This window comes from Oncorhynchus clarkii, chromosome 9, assembly GCF_045791955.1.
Source record: "Oncorhynchus clarkii lewisi isolate Uvic-CL-2024 chromosome 9, UVic_Ocla_1.0, whole genome shotgun sequence".
In the NCBI taxonomy this organism is placed as follows: domain Eukaryota; kingdom Metazoa; phylum Chordata; class Actinopteri; order Salmoniformes; family Salmonidae; genus Oncorhynchus; species Oncorhynchus clarkii.
The window spans coordinates 33,562,925-33,579,451 of NC_092155.1; the positions used below are offsets into that span (position 1 = coordinate 33,562,925).

Consider the following 16,527-nt stretch of genomic DNA (forward strand, 5'->3'; position numbering starts at 1 on the left):
CATGGAGCAGCCAGGGCCGCCAGTCAGCATGGAGCAGCCAGGGCCGCCAGTCAGCATGGAGCAGCCAGAGCCGCCAGTCAGCATGGAGCATCCAGAGCCGTCAGTCAGCATGGAGCAGCCAGAGCCGCCAGTCAGCATGGAGCAGCCAGAGCCGCCAGTCAGCATGGAGCAGCCAGAGCCGCCAGTCAGCATGGAGCAGCCAGAGCCGGCAGTCAGCATGGAGCAGCCAGAGCCGGCAGTCAGCATGGAGCAGCCAGTCAGCATGGAGCAGCCAGAGCAGCCAGTCAGCATGGAGCAGCCAGAGCTGCCAGTCAGCATGGAGCAGCCAGAGCTGCCAGTCAGCATGGAGCAGCCAGAGCTGCCAGTCAGCCAGGATCTTCCAGATCCGCCAGTCAGCCTGGATCCGCTATTCAGCCAGGATCCGCCATTCAGCCAGGATCTTCCAGATCCGCCAGTCAGCCAGGATCCGCCAGTCAGCCGGGATCTGCCAGAACTGCCAGTCAGCCAGGATCTGCCAGAACTGCCAGTCAGCCGGGATCTGCCAGAGCCAACTACCTGCCTGAGCGTCCTCTCAGTGCTGAGCTTCCTCTCAGTCCCGAGCTACCCCTCAGTCCCGAGCTACCTCTCAGTCCCGAGCTACCCTTCAGTCCTGAGCTACCCCTCAGTCCCGAGCTACCTCAGTCCCGAGCTGCCCCTCAGTCCAGTGGGGCCCTTGGTGAAGACTACTAGGCCAAGGTCGGCGGCGAGGGTCGCCTATCTAGGGACGCTAAGGAGGTGGACTAAGACTATTATGGAGTGGGGTCCACGTCCAGCGCCAGAGCCGCCACCGCGGACAGATGCCCACCCACACCCTCCCCTATAGGTTTAGGTTGTGCGTCCGGAGTCCGCACCTTGGAGGGGGGGTACTGTCACGTTCTGACCATCGTTCGTGTGTGTTTTCCTTGTTTTAGTGTTGGTCAGGACGTGAGCTGGGTGGGCATTCTATGTTGTGTGTCTGGTTTGTCTATTTCTATGTTTGGCCTGATATGGTTCTCAATCAGAGGCAGGTGTTAGTCATTGTCTCTGATTGGGAACCATATTTAGGTAGCCTGGGTTTCACTGTGTGTTTGTGGGTGATTGTTCCTGTCTCTGTGTTTGTTTGTTCACCAGATAGGCTGTTTAGGTTTTCTCACGTTTGTTGTTTTTTGTTAGTTTATTCATGTATAGTTTTCTTCATTAAAAAACATGAATAACCACCACGCTGCATTTTGGTCCGACTCTACTTCACCTAAAGAAAACCGTTACACGGAGTGACTAGACACAACACTAGCAAAGAAGATGTAGCTACAAACAAAATGGAGTTAAATGGTTCCAGTCTGCCATTCATTCATATATATGGATAAGAGTCTATTTACATTTTCAGATATTATACATTTTTTATTGTGTCAGAAAGTGCAATTTAAAATGTACTGTTAGCTAGCTAGCAAACATTAGCTTGCTGGCTAACATCACATGTATAATTTGTGTAGTAATATTATTTCAATCAAAAATCAATTTGCCTTAATAGTTACAGCCTAATGTTAGCTTGCTAACATTGAACCTAGTTGGTTAGCTATTTAGCTACCTGCAGATTAATAATACAGCTATGACAATGTTTGTATTGGTAGTAGTATGAGTTGGGATTATGCCCGGTACATTGTTTAGCTAGCTTTTGTCTAAACAAAAGACTCCACTTAGACAGATGATTACATGACCCATCAAGTTAGCCAGGTGTGTCTGGTGGTGATTACGGCCCTCTCCTGTATTTCATGAACATGTGTACATGTCTAGACAACAGTGACCAATCCACTTATGTGGCTGGGGGTGGTTATAGAATTTCCTTCACATGATCCATCAATTTAGACAAGTGTGTCAGGTAAGAATCATCTAATAATTGTAAAATTGTACTTAAAGAAATGTGAACACTTTCTGTTTTTGATATCGCTACTATGCAAGTAAGCATTTCACCGTACCGTTTACATCTTCTGTATCCTGTGCATGTGACAAATAAATGTAGATTTTAATTTGATATAGTGTGTGTTTACCAGATACAAAAAATGTGAAGAATAACATAACCTGCACCAAAGTCAGATTACGATGTAGGCCAAGGACTAGATACATTTTTTTCCTTATTGTAGTCTATTACCTTTACCACTTTTATTCTTGAAATCTTTGCTTAGCTACTCACTCTGTTTAGCACATGGCCTCACATGTGAATCCTAAAAGAGATGGGTGGGGCTAAGGCTAAATGATGATGAATGGGTGTAGACAAAGAAGACCTCTCCAGTAGGTGAACCAAAACATTCAATGGCCATTTTCTCAAAAGTGTTTATCAACTTTCAAAGCAGAATGACTTTCCCATTGTTTCTCAACTGCAATGCATGATACACAATTTTCTAGCTCTGTCTCTACTTTTAACCAATCTAAAAAACACAATTTCATATATATATTTTTTTACATAAGACTGAATCGAGGCGGTCAATTACAAATGACAACACTGCAAATTTTAAAACATGTTTTAGTCATTTAGTAGACATTCTTATCCAGAGTGACTTACAAGAGCAATTAGGGTTAGGTTCCTTGTTCAAGGGTACATCGCCAGATTCTTAACCTAATCTGCTCTGCTATTCAAACCAATGACCTTTTGTTTACTAGGCTACCTGCCTTCCAATTGAATGGAGCAGTTTAACACTAATCATGATTATCTTTACTTTGAGTCAATTACTGTAGGTAAGTTTAATGGCAGTCATGACCATGTCAAGTTATTACGCCTGTTCATGACTTATATAATGCTACAGTGTAAAGTAGGAAAATCAAGGTAACTGTTACGCTAAACTACAAAGGATGGTTTAGTTCACTGTTACTCTAAACTAAGTTAACTGTTACTCTAAACCAGGGCTGGCCAATCCTGGTTCCAGGTTTCCATCCTAGGTTCCTGGTTTTCATTCTCTCCTTCTAATCAGGGACTAATTCAGACCTGGGACCCCAGGAAGTGCAATTAACTAGCAGGTAGAATGACAAACGGAAGAGTTTCGGCCGGTGCAGATCTCCAATTGACATCCATGCACGATTAAAAACCCTTGAGACCAATATAACAAAACTGTTGACACAAGATCATATAACATTATTACATAATATATTTTATATCCCCAATTTATATCCCCAAGAAACTAAATATAATTTTGCATAGAGGGGTGGGTTGAACATGAAGTTTGACAATTAAAATCAAGTCTTTACCTTTTCACCTCGCTCTCCCATTTCACCCCATTGGAAAAGAATGCAGCTGGTGTTAAACACACAAAGGCTGTGGGAATGTTGAGTTAAGGAAAATTATGGCAGGCAGTCCCAGATCGTATCTGGGGTTAAATTCTGGTCCCTCCTTAGATCAGAGTAGGCTGGTGGGAGGACGGGCTCGTTGTAATGGCTAGAATGGAATTGTATCAAACACAAAAATGCAAACCACATGTTTGACTCCATCCCATTAATTCCATTCCAGCCATTGCTATGAGCCTGTCCTCATATAGCTCCTCCCACCAGCCTCCTCTGCCTTAGATACCCCCTTGAGGTGCTGGCACAGGGGTACTAATTTCTCCTAAGTGGACATTTTCTCTTTTCTCCCTCACTCACCTGTCCATCTCCTCATTTGAATTGCATAATGTCACTCAAGTTTAAGAATGTTGTCATCTATCACCCAAAAGGTCCCCTTAGAGTTCCTCAATGAGCTTAACCTTGATAAACTAATTTCCTGACGATGGCTCTTCATACTTGGCGACTTCAACCTCCCGACATCTGCCTTCGATTAATTTATTTCCAACACTTTCTTTTCCCTCCTTGCCTCGTTTGACCTTTCCCAGTCTCCTCCCACTCACAAGGCAGGCAATACACTTGTAAATTGGTGTTTGAAGATAACCCTCTAGTGGTGTGGGGCCTGTGCTTTGGCAAAGTGGGTGGGGTTATATCCTGCCTGTTTGGCCCTGTCCGGGGGTATCATCGAATGGGGCCACAGTGTCTCCTGACTCCTCCTGTCTCAGTCTCCAGTATTTATGCTGATGTAGTTTATGTGTCGGGGGGCTAGGGTCAGTCTGTTATATCTGGAGTATTTCTCTTGTCTTATCCGGTGTCCTGTGTGAATTTAAGTATGCTCTCTCTCTAATTCTCTTTTTCTCATGGTCCTAGGACCTGAGCCCTAGGACCATGCCTCAGGACTAACCTGGCATGATGACTCCTTGCTGTCCCCAGTCCACATGGCCATGCTGCTGCTCCAGTTTCAACTGTTCTGCCTGCGGTTATGGAACCCTGACCTATTCACCGGACGTGCTACCTGTCCCAGACCTGGTGTTTTCAACTCTCTAGAGACAGCAGGAGCGGTAGAGATACTCTCAATGATCGGCTATGAAAAGCCAATTGACATTTACTCCTGAGGTGCTGACCTGTGATTATTATTATTTGACCATGTTGGTCATTTATGAACATTTGAACATCTTGGCCATGTTCTGTTATAATCTCCACCCGGCACAGCCAGAAGAGGACTGGCCACCCCTCATAGCCTGGTACCTCTCTAGGTTCTTCCTAGGTTTTGGCCTTTATAGGGAGTTTTTCCTAGCCACTGTGCTTCTACACCTGCATTGCTTGCTGTTTGGGGTTTTAGGCTGGGTTTCTGTACAGCACTTTGTGGTATCAGCTGATATAAGAAGGGCTATATAAATACATTTGATTTGATTTAATTTGACTTAACCTCATCTTTACAAGATGTCACATTCTGACCATAGTTCTTTTATGTTTTCCTTGTTTTAGTGTTGGTCAGGACGTGAACTGGGTGGGCCTTCTATGTTGTGTGTCTAGTTTGTCCGTTTCTATGTATGGCCCAATATGGTTGTCAATCAGAGTCAGGTGTTAGTCATTGTCTCTGATTGGGAACCATATTTAGGTAGCTTGTTTTGTGTTGGGGTTTGTGGGTGGTTGTTTCCTGTCTTTGTGTTCTCTGCACCAGATAGGACTGTTTCAGGTTTTGCCACGTTTGTTGTTTTGTAATTGTGTTCATGTTTAGTTTCTCTTATTTAAAACCATGAACTCTAACCATGATGCATGTTTGGTCCCCTCTCCTTCGACGGAAGAAATCCGTTACAGAATCACCCACCACAACAGGACCAAGCAGCGTGGTAATGGGCAGGAGCAGGAGAGGCAGCGATGTCAGGATTTCTGGACATGGGAGCAGAATCTGGACTATACAACTTGGGAAGAGCTAGACAGTCTCCCGCCTGTCCAGAGCCGCTAGAGTCTCCCGCCTGTCCAGAGGCGCTAGAGTCTCCCGTCTGTCATGAGCCACCAGAGCCGCCAATCTGCAAGGAGTTTCTCCTCCCCGCACTCGCCCTGAGGTGCGTGTCCTCGGCCCAGTACCACCAGTTCCGGCACCACGTACCAGGCCTACAGTGCACCTCGCCTGTCCAGAGGCGCTAGAGTCTCCCGCCTGTCCAGAGGCGCTAGAGTCTCCCGCCTGTCCAGAGGCGCTAGAGTCTCCCGCCTGTCCAGAGGCGCTAGAGTCTCCCGCCTGTCCAGAGGCGCTAGAGTCTCCCGCCTGTCCAGAGCCGCTAGAGTCTCCCGCCTGTCCAGAGCCGCTAGAGTCTCCCGCCTGTCCAGAGCCGCCAGTCTGCAAGGAGCCGCCAGAGCCGCCAGTCTGCAAGGAGCCGCCAGTCTACAAGGAGCCGCCAGTCTACAAGGAGCCACCAGTCTGCCAGGAGCCGCCAGTCTGCCAGGATCCGCCAGAGCTGCCAGTCGGCCAGGATCCGCCAGAGCCGCCAGTCGGCCAGGATCCGCCAGAGCCGCCAGTCGTCCAGGATCCCCCAGAGCCGTCAGTCGGCCAGAAGCTGCCAGAGCCGCCAACCAGCCTGACCCTGGTGACATGGTTGATTGTTATGACCATTTTTAGCTCTTATTTAATTATTTACTATAGGTATATGCACTCATGGTTCCAAACAGGATTCATAAAAAAGGAAAACTTCATCACCTGTAGGTTTCTCCATGAAAGAGAACCCAGATGAAGACCTATTGACCAAAATGTAGAGCTCCATTAAATTGTTTGGAGCATCCAAGATCACCGCGACGTGGTTGGCCTCAGTTGCTGGGACCTCTACTATCTGACAACAAGTCTGAAGCTGCTTGGTCTGCTAGCATAGCTTCCTTGACAGCTTGAACACAGTCTGCAACTCTGTAACCTTTGAGACTGGGACCGCGGGCTTGTCTCGGGCTTGTGGCTGTGTAAATCTCTTCTGTTTGTTGCTGTTTTCCATATACCCTGCGACCTGTCCTGGCTGGAACTGTATGGAGTACCAGTGTTAGCCTATGCTGCTACCAAAGCTAATGGAGAGGACACTGTTTCTCCAACACTGGGCATGATCTTTTAAACCAACAAAAATGTCTACAAGCAGTTGCTACAGCAACAGGAAAATAGTTTCAAGAGATTTGTCCAAATAATGGTGGATTTAACAAACAAAATAATGGACGATCTGACCAGAGAGGTCCACGACCTTAAGAAAAGCTTGCAGTTCTCCTTGGGATGTCCTGAAAGGGACTTGCAGCAGGATGACAACAAACAAGAGATGACAGGAGCACTGTCTGAATCATCATTAACTGGGAAAACAGATTTTCTTGAGGGACAATCCAGATGTAATAACATTGTTGTGGATGTCGTACCAGAGTCTCCACATGAGAACTGTACTGAGTCTGAGGAGAAAGTGAGAAAAACTATCACAGAAAAGCTGCAGATGGATCATAGGAAGATTGAATTGGAGGCTACCACAGGACTGGATAACCTGTAACCAGCTCAGGTGACAGACCAAGGCCCATAGTGGGCAAGTTCCTAAGGTTCAAGGATAAGATGGCTGCTCTGGAGAGAGCCAGGAACTTTAGAGGAACCAACATCTTCAATGAGGTCTATTCGGAAGCTGTGCACCAGAGGCAAAAATAACTTATCCCAGCCATGAAAACTACCAGAGAGAGTGGGGACATTGCTTACATCCACTAATTGTCCATCCTCCCTTCCAAAAGCCTGGGAGGAATGATTAAGTCTAGCTTCCGGGTCAATAGCTTCAGCCCCAGATCTCTTAACACACACTCACTAACTGACACTCACTAGTGCCTGATTATCTGACTAATAGAGTCAGTCAATGTTATTTTCTTCAGTTGTTATCCCTGATAACCTACATAGGAAAGGGCATTAGTATGGGCTATTGTTAGCCCTTTCCTGGGTAGCTTATTGGAGAGACATATTATGGAGAGAAAAAAACAAAGCATGAAAAGAACATTGTTCAATAACGTGCTATCAGACATTCGGCCATCACTGAGACTCACTTGCATAGTTCCTTTGATACAGCAGTAGCAATACAGGACACAAAGACAAGGAGATTCTAGTCAGAAAATTCACCTTTACTGGGCAATATAAAATAAACATAACATTTTGTTTTATTTATTTTCGCATCCGTGCCCCGGGAGCTTTGTTCCCATCTGTAGGCTCACTCCCTGCCTCTCCTTTTTCCTCCTGCGGTGTGCCACAGTACTCCATTTGTGGCCTGCACAGCTGGTTGGCCCTGAATTGGTGCGATCAGCGTCGACATGCCCAGCCCGGGTACTCCCAGCAGAGGGAGTCAACGTCACGGCACGTACCTCCACTCTATCACCAACCCCCCGGGTAGAACTCCCAGGAAATCACAATGTTAAGAGCCATATCCGTGTAAAGGATTTTGTGTCTAATACTGTCGAAGTGTTGCGGTTGCAAGTTCACCTACCTCATCTAAAGCCTCTTATTTTGGGGTGCTGCTATAGGCCAAGTGCTAACAGTCAGTATCTGGATAATATGTGTGCAATGCTTGATAATGTGTGTGATGTTAAGAGATAGGTATATTTTCTGGCTGACCTGAATATAGACTAGTTTTCATCAATTAACCTGTCTAGAACTGGGGTTCCGTTCCGCTAGCGGAACCCCTCGCCAACAGCCAATGAAATTGCAGGGCGCCAAATACAAATCAACAGAAATCTCATAAATCTAATTTCTCAAACATACAAGTATTAGGCACCATTTTAAAGATAAAATTCTAATTAATCCAGCGACAGTTTCTGATTTAAAAAATGCTTTACAGCGAAAGCTCCACAAACGATTATGTTAGGTCACCACCAAGTCACAGAAAAACCCAGCCATTTTTCCAGCCAAAGAGAGGAGTCATAAAAAGCACAAATAGAGATAAAATGAATCACTAACCTTTGATGATCTTCATCAGATGACACTTATAGGACTTCATGTTACACAATACATGTATGTTTTGTTCGGTAAAGTTCATATTTATATCCAAAAATCTTATTTTACATTGGCGTGTTACGTTCAGTAGTTCCAAAACATGCAGTGATATTGCAGAGAGCCACATGAATTCACAGAAATACTCATAATAAATGTTGATGAAAATACAACTATTATACATGGAACTTTAGATGCACTTCTCCTTAATGCAACCGCTGTGTCAGATTTTTTAACAAACTTTACGGAAAAAGCATTATCTGAGAACGGCGCTCAGAGACCAAACCAGCCAGAGAAATATCCTCCATGTTGGGTAGTCAACATTATTCATACATAGCATTATAAATATTCACTTACCTTTGATGATTTTCATCAGAATGCACTCCCAGGAATCGCAGTTCCACAATAAATGCTTGTTTTTTTCGATAATGTCCATAATTTATGTCTATTTATGTCCAATAGCTTCTTTTGTTAGGGCGTTTGGTAAACAAATCCAAAAGCGCGATATGGACCATTCGGACGAAACGTTCAAAAAGTTATATTACAGGTCGAAGAAACTTGTCAAACTAAGTATAGAATCAATCTTTAGGATGTTTTTATCACAAAAGTTCAATATGTTCCAACCGGAGAATTCCATTGTCTGTAGAAAAGCAATGGAACGAGAGCTACCTCTCAAGTGAAAGCGCGTGACTGAGAACGAGGCTGTAGGCAGACCCCTTAGTCAAACAGCTCCCATCCGGCCCCCATTTACATGAGCAGCCTGAAACAACGTTTTAAAGACGGTTGACATCTAGTGGAAGCCGTAGGAAGTGCAAAATAACCCATATCCCACTGTGTATTTGATAGGGGTGAGTTCAAAAACTACAAACCACAGATTTCCCACTTCCTGTTTGGATTTTTTCTCAGGTTTTTGCCTGCCATATGAGTTTTGTTATACTCACAGACATCATTCAAACTGTTTTAGAAACTTCAGAGTGTTTTCTATCCAATACTAATAATAATATGCATATATTGGCATCTGGGACTGAGTAGGAGGCAGTTCACTCTGGGCATGCTATTCATCCAAAAGAGAAAATGCTGCCTCCTATCCCAAACAAGATATAGACTAGTTTTCATCAAGCTGGCCACTGAAGAGGAAGCTTCTCACTGTAACCAGTGCCTGTAGTATGGTTCAAGTTATCAATCATTCTACCAGATTGTTTACAAATAGTACAGGAACAAAATCATCCAGGTGCATTATTTGTTTTTACACCTGGTGTGGAACTTTGTTATAAAGCAGTGTCCACAACCATTGGAGAGAAATTAGGAAAAGGGAGTTGCAAATAAGTCTGGCTGCTCATGTGATTGGCAGACATATTGTAAATTGAGAAATTGTGTGACTAAATTGAACAAAATAGAAGAATGAATTGTGTTGTGAAACTAAGATAGCTGAAATAAAGTATGATGGAAAAAAACTGTTTTTTTTCATAGAACCAGATGGCTCATTTATCACAAAACCTTTTGCCAATGCCAATTATTTAAACAACAACATTGGCAACATGGGCAAACTTTGGCATGACGTGCCAACAACAAACTGTGAGCCATTCATGCATAAAAAACCTAATACTGATAAAAAGGCATTGTAATTTAGAATTGGGTAAAGTTCATGTGGGAGAGGTGGAAAAAGAGAAATCAATAACGAGAAACCACCTGGTATTGACAACCTAGATGGGAAACTACTGAGGATGGTAGCAGACTATATCACCACTCCTATTTGCCACATCTTCAATCTGAACCTGGACAATCACTTGTGATTCCGCTACCCAAGAAAGGTAACGCTTCCTTTACTGGCTCTGACAGCCAATCAATCAGCTGCTAGTTCTTAGCAACATGTTAAAAACATTGTATTTGACATGTACTGCACTGATGCAAATGTCTAATGTTTGGCTGAAAGACATGTATAATAAGAAGATTGTGGGAGCTGTATTGTTAGATTTTAGTGCAGCCTTTGATATTGATATTATTGACCATCATTTGTTTTTGAAAAATGATTTATCGAATAGAACACGAAGGGCTTTCTTTAACGTAAAACATGTAAAGTGTGGTATTCTCCAAGAGAGCTGTCTTGGACTCTTTCAATTTTTCTAATGATCTACCACAAGCCAGAAAAACAAAGTATGCAGATGATTCAACACTATATATGTCAGCATCGACAGCTAGTGAAATAACTAGCTGTAGCACTAACTGTAGCGCTGTCTTAGGCGTTTCAAGGTACGGATATTGCAATATTTTGCCTTGGCCACATCAGCAGCCCTCATGCCTCCTTACAGCATGCTTAAGGCATGTTCACACAGATGAGCAGGGACCCTAGCCATCGTTCTTTTGGTGTTTTTCAGAGTCAGTAGAAAGGCCTCTTTAGTGTCCTAAGTTTTCATAACTGTGACCTTAATTGCCTACCGTCTGTAAGCTGCTAGTGTCTTAACGACCATTCCACAGGTGCATGTTCATTAATCGTTTTTGGTTGAACAAGCATGTGAAAGTGTTTAAACCCTTTACAATGAAGATTTGTGAAGTTATTTGGATTTTTACAATTTATCTTTGAAAGACAGGGTCCTGAAAAGGGGACGTTTCTTTTTTTGCTGAGTTTATTTTTAGGGATCACCGTTAGCTGCTGCTTCTTCCTCGGGTCCAAACACATTAAGGCACTTACATTACATGTCAAACATAAGATAAAACATTACATCATATAACATTATTACACCACTACATATCTACAATACAAAATGTATAATACCACCATATAACAATATTTCAATGCACATGTGTGTAGATTGCGTGTGCTAACACTTGTGTGCATATGCGTGTGTTGATCTAGTGTGTGTCTTCACAGTTCCCGTTGTTCCATAAGGTGTATATCTACCTGCTTTTTAAATGTGATTCTACTGCTTGCATCAGTTACCTGATGTGGAGTAGAGTTCCATGTAGTCATGGCTCTATGTAGTACTGTGCGGCTCCCATAGTCTCTTCTGGACTTGGGGATTGTGACGAGACCTCTGGTGACATGTCTGTGATGTATGCATGGGTGTCCAAGCTGTGTGCTAGTAGTTTAAAGCTCGGTACATTCAGCCTGTCATTCAGCTTGTCAACACAAGTAGTGATGAATTCAATCTTTCTTCCACTTTGAGCCATGAGAGATTGACATTAATATCATTAATGTTAGCTCCCCGTGTATTTTTACACCCTGCCCTGTTCTGAGCCAACTGTAATTTTCCTAAGTCCCTCTTTGTGGCACCTGGCCACACTACTGAACAATAGTCCAGGTGCGACAAAACTAGGACCTGTAGGACCTGCCTTGTTGATCGTGTTGTTAAGGCAGAGCACCGCTTTATTATGGAAAGACTTCTCCCCATCTTAGCTACCAAGCAGTTTAATCACCTCAACTTGCTCAATTTCCACATTATCCATTACAAGATTTAGTTGAGGTTTAGGGTTTAGTGAATGATTTGTCCCAAATACAATGCTTTTAGTTTTTGAAATATTTAGGACTAACTTATTTCTTGCCACCCATTCTGAAACGAACTGCAAATTTTTGTTAAGTGTTGCAATCATTGGCCTCCCGGGTGGCGCAGTGGTTAAGGGTGCTGTACTGCGCCAGCTGTGCCATCAGAGTCCCTGGGTTCGCGCCCAGGCTCTGTCGTAACCGGCCGCGACCGGGAGGTCCGTGGGGCGACACACAATTGGCCTAGCGTCGTCCGGGTTAGGGAGGGCTTGGTCAGTAGGGATGTCCTTGTCTCATCGCGCACCAGCGACTCCTGTGGCGGGCCGGGCGCAGTGCGCGCTAACCAAGGTTGCCAGGTGTAGCCTCCAACACATTGGTGCAGCTGGCTTCCGGGTTGGATGCGCGCTGTGTTAAGAAGCAGTGCGGCTGGTTGGGTTGTGTATCGGAGGACGCATGACTTTCAACCTAAGTCTCTCCCGAGCACGTACGGGAGTTGTAGTGATGAGACAAGATAGTAGCTACTACAACAATTGGATACCACGAAATTGGGGAGAAAAAGGGGTAAAAAATAATAATAAAAAAATAAAAATAAGTGGTCATTGCAGTCACTGTAGTAGCTGACCTGTATAGTGTTGAGACATCCACACACACTGGCCTAACTCAAAGAGTGCTGAAAGTCTATTGTCAATTTGTTTACTGTAAAATAATACTGGAACTGGTCAAACACAATTTTTTCAAAAGTTTACTCAGGCTTGGTAACAGGCTGATTGGCTATTTGAACCAGTAAAGGGGGCTTTACCATTCTTGGGTAGCGGAATTACTTTTTACTTTCTAGTAGGCTTAAATTGAAGATATGGCAAATAGGAGTGGCAATATTGTCGGCTATAATATTGTACAAATCATTCCATGAGTACTAGACGTTAGCTGAATCTGGTAATGAATGATGTGGCTGTTATGAAAGTAGAGGCAACTAAACTTATTTGTGTTACCATAAACTGTCATTGTGAAGGCATATTGACTCTATTGTTGTAAAGATGGGTAGAAGTCTGTCTGCAAGAAAGAGGGGCTCTGCATTTTTAACACCACATTCTACCAAGAAAGTCCTGCAGGCTCTGGTTTTGTCACATCTTGCCCGGTTATACGGTCAGGTGCTGAAAAAACGACCTAGGAAAGCTGCAGCTGGACCAGAACAGAGCAGTATGTCTTGCTTGTCACTGTAACCAAAGGGCTAATAGAAATATTGACTGCATTGCTTCTTGTTTTATGTCCCATAGGGCGGCGCACAATTGGCCCGGGTTTGGCCGGGGTCTGCCGTCATTGTAAATTATAATTTGTTCTCAACCGACTTGCCTAGTTAAATGACGGTTAAAAAAAAAAGAAAAAAAGAGAGAAATATTAGTGTTGAAAATTCCAAATTGTCTGTATAATCAATCTTACAGTGGGGCAAAAAAGTATTTAGTCAGCCACCAATTGTGCAAGTTCTCCCACTTAAAAAGATGTGAGAGGCCTGTAATTTTCATCATAGGTACACTTCAACTATGACAGACAAAATTAGAAAGAAAAATCCAGAAAATCACATTGTAGGATTTTTAATGAATTATTTGCAAATTATGGTGGAAAATAAGTATTTGGTCACCTACAAACAAGCAAGATTTCTGGCTCTCACAGACCTGTAACTTCTTCTTTAAGAGGCTCCTCTGTCCTCCACTCGTTACCTGTATTAATGGCACCTGTTTGAACTTGTTATCAGTATAAAAGACACCTGTCTACAACCTCAAACAGTCACACTCCAAACTCCACTATGGCCAAGACCAAAGAGCTGTCAAAGGACACCAGAAACAAAATTGTAGACCTGCACCAGGCTGGGAAGACTGAATCTGCAATAGGTAAGCAGCTTGGTTTGAAGAAATCAACTGTGGGAGCAATTATTAGGAAATGGAAGACATACAAGACCACTGATAATCTCCCTCAATCTGGGGTTCCACGCAAGAACTCACCCCGTGGGATCAAAATGATCACAAGAACGGTGAGCAAAAATCCCAGAACCACACAGGGAACCTAGTGAATGACCTGCAGAGAGCTGGGACCAAAGTAACAAAGCCTACCATCAGTAACACACTACGCAGCCAGGGACCGTGTCCCCCTGCTTAGCCAGTACATGTCCAGGCCCGTCTGAAGTTTGCTAGAGAGCATTTGGATGATCCAGAAGAAGATTGGGAGAATGTCATATGGTCAGATGAAACCAAAATAGAACTTTTTGGTAAAAACTCAACTCGTCGTGTTTGGAGGACAAAGAATGCTGAGTTGCATCCAAAGAACACCATACCTACTGTGAAGCATGGGGGTGGAAACATCATGCTTTGGGGCTGTTTTTCTGCAAAGGGACCAGGACAACTGATCCGTGTAAAGGAAATAATGAAAGGGGCCATGTATCGTGGGATTTTGAGTGAAAACCTCCTTCCATCAGCAAGGGCATTGAAGATGAAACGTGGCTGGGTCTTTCAGCATGACAATGATCCCAAACACACCGCCCGGGCAACGAAGGAGTGGCTTCGTAAGAAGCATTTCAAGGTCCTGGAGTGGCCTAGCCAGTCTCCAGATCTCAACCCCATAGAAAATCTTTGGAGGGAGTTGAAAGTCCGTGTTGCCCAGCAACAGCCCCAAAACATCACTGCATGGAGGAATGGGCCAAAATACCAGCAACAGTGTGTGAAAACCTTGTGAAGACTTACAGAAAACGTTTGACCTCTGTCATTGCCAACAAAGGGTATTAAGTATTAAGATAAACTTTGTTATTGACCAAATACTTATTTTCCACCATAATTTGCAAATAAATTCATTAAAAAAAAATGATTGAGAGAATGTAAAGCTGTCAAGGCAAAGGGTGGCTACTTTGAAGAATCTCAAATGTACAATAAAACACTTTTTTGGTTACATGATTCCATATATGTTGTTTTGATGTCTTCACTATTATTCTACAATGTAGAAATAGTACAAATAAAGACAAATACTTGAATGAGTCTGTGTGTCCAAACTTTTGACTGGTACTGTATCTACGGGCCATGGTTTTTCACAGGGTGGCACTTTATGTACAGTACTGTACTGTACGATGCATCTCTGTTGATTGGATAGAAGTCACTTAGATTCGATTGATATTATCTGAGGTGTTCTAAAATTCATCCATACAGGCAACCATTGACCTCTTGAGGCAGATCGTCTCTAATTGAGAAACAACCCTGACTCCATCTGTTACCAGAAACAATTAGCCCATTTATATTTTAGCCCCATAACAACATTAACCCTTCAGACAAGCAACTATTTGTCCTAAAATCACTTGGAAGCTGCATGGAGTTGAATGACTTAAGGTAAGTCTACAAGGTGAGGCAATCTCTGGTTAAAAGGTTTAATAAACCATGTTTATTTGGAAGTCCAAGCAGTATTAACATGAATAGGAGTGACGCACTGTTCCAAACATCTTCAGGTTTCGCCATGTTCAAATCAAACATTGAGTAAATAGTTACATAGTGTTTAACCTCTCTAGGATAGGGGACGCTCGCGTCCCACTTTGCCAAAAGCCAGGGAAAATGCAGTGTGGCAAATTCAAATAAAATGATATAAAAATCAAACTTTCATTAAATCACACATGTAGGATACTAAATTAAAGCTACACTCGTTGTGAATCCAGCCAACGTGTCAGAAAAAGGCTTTTCGGCGAAAGCATAAGAAGCTATTATCTGATGATAGCACTACAGTAAACAAAGAGAGTAGCATATTTCAACTCTGCAGGTGCTACCCAAAACGCAGAATTAAAATATAAATCATGCCCTACCTTTGACGAGCTTCTTTTGTTGGCACTCCAATATGTCCCATAAACATCACAATTGGTCCTTTTGTTCGATTAATTCCGTCCATATATATCCAAAATGTCCATTTATTTGGCGCGTTTGATCCAGAAAAAAACAGCTTCCAATTTGTGCACCGTCACTACAAAATATCTAAAACGTTACCTGTAAACTTTGCCAAAACATTTCAAACTACTTTTCTAATACAAATGTAGGTATTTTTAAATGTTAATAATCGATCAAATTGAAGACGGGTCGATCTGTGTTCAATACAGGAAGACAACAACCCAACGCTACTTTTCAAGTCTTGCGCAGTGTTACCCAGTTCCAAGATGGCCGTACTTCTTCATTTCACAAAGGAATAACCTCAACCATTTTCCTGGTTGAGACTGGTGACATCCAGTGGAAGCGGTAGGAACTGCAAACAAGTTCCTTATGATATAGTTCCCCAATGAAAACTCATTGAAAAGACAGAGACCTCAAAAAAAAAAAATCTAAATGATTAGTCCTGGAGTTTTGCCCGCTACAAGTTCTGTTATACTCACAGACATGATTCAAACAGTTTTAGAAACTTCAGAGTGTTTTCTATCCAAATCTACTAATAATATGCATATCTTATATTCTTGGCATGAGTAGCAGGAAGTTGAAATTGGGCACGCTATTTATCCAAAAGTGAAAATGCTGCCCCCTATACCTTAAGAAGTTGTAAGACTTAGGGAGTTTCCCATGCAATGCTAACTAAACTCATAAATCGTACAATTATCTATAATCATTATGTCAAGTAATTGACATAACGATGATGGAATATTGTCATAATGATGATGGAATTTGATTAAAATCACTTAACTCCTACCTAATAATGTTCTGTTGTGGGATACATACTTTTGAGGCAGATTTGTTGACTC

At 43.0% G+C, this 16,527-nt stretch overlaps 1 protein-coding gene across 1 annotated transcript in view; it reads right to left on the minus strand.

Annotated features, from left to right (window-relative positions):
• Window positions 1-16,527, minus strand: part of LOC139416221 (collagen alpha-1(XXV) chain-like) — a 103,382-nt gene that overhangs the window by 20,066 nt on the left and 66,789 nt on the right. The window lies entirely within an intron of this gene.